At 35.9% G+C, this 1,107-nt stretch overlaps 1 protein-coding gene across 2 annotated transcripts in view; it reads right to left on the reverse strand.

The window, feature by feature from the left end:
* LOC117167351 (probable multidrug resistance-associated protein lethal(2)03659) overlaps positions 1–1,107 on the reverse strand; it is a 199,681-nt gene that overhangs the window by 168,082 nt on the left and 30,492 nt on the right. The gene's annotated exons all lie outside the window — the stretch shown is intronic.

The following is a 1,107-nucleotide window of genomic DNA, read 5'->3' on the forward strand; positions in this document are numbered from 1 at the left end:
TGCCAAGCTTTCACTTGCTAATAGCCTAAAAAGCATCCCTGCGTGTCAACAATATGCTAGAACACTTGCGGAAAAAAAGCAGAAGGCGGTTGTCCTTGGGTCCCTCCGTGTTCTTAGGGTGCACGAGGCTTTTGCTGGATCGTTGTATTGATTCCTTTACAGACTGTAACCGCCTATCTCACGGTTGTGAGACGTGGTTATGGCTGAAATTTTACTGCGATTTCACTAGAAGCGGGTGCAATTATTCAGATTAGCACCCGCTCCCGGCGAAATCCTGCGGTTGTCCTTATGACCAATTTTTAATTATATATATTAGGGTAGCCCAAAAAATCACATTCGAGAAATTTTAACGGGCTTGTTGGCCAAATTGTTCTCGTAGGTAAATAAATGTATGCCTATTTTTTTATTTCCAAACAAAATATTTTTAGAACTCGCTCTGAGGCTTTAAAGTTTCCTGATTTGAAGTAAAGAAATCCTTACACCAGCTACAGGTTTAACCCAGAGAGCAGCTATAGATTTATTAACTTATAATTACTCTGCCATTCAACTCATTGTCAGTCACCGCAGCGTGGGATGGCAGAAAATACGGTATACAATGAGCGGACCGACCGAGGGTCAACTTTTTTTCAGCCGTCCACCTGCAGTCCCTTCAGCCGGTGTTCAACTTAAATGCCTCATTTTTCATAAGCTTTTCTTGCACTTTATTCAATTTAAATTATACTTTGAATCATTTTTTTTTAGAAATCTATTCTCAATAGTCTAAAGAATGTCTCTTTAAAATGTCAAGTTACACAAGTATATCTGAGGGTCACAATGAGCCTAAAAAATTGCCATTATATGCCATTTTTGATATGCCTAAAACTTTTGCATAATATTTATGAGATATAAAATTGCGATAAATGCAATATTCATTGATAAGTGAACAAGTATATTAAATATCAAATAAATTGACTTATAATTTCCTGTCCAAAATCGAAGAAATAAAAATTGGAAACATTTTACATGTTAAACTCCATGAGATAAAAAAATGGCCAGAGCGAGTTCTAAAAATATTTTTTTTCGAAAAGAAAAAAATAGGCATACATTTATTTGCCTACTAGAACGATT

The sequence above is a fragment of the Belonocnema kinseyi genome, chromosome 1 (genome assembly GCF_010883055.1).
Source record: "Belonocnema kinseyi isolate 2016_QV_RU_SX_M_011 chromosome 1, B_treatae_v1, whole genome shotgun sequence".
Taxonomy (NCBI): Eukaryota; Metazoa; Arthropoda; class Insecta; order Hymenoptera; family Cynipidae; genus Belonocnema; species Belonocnema kinseyi.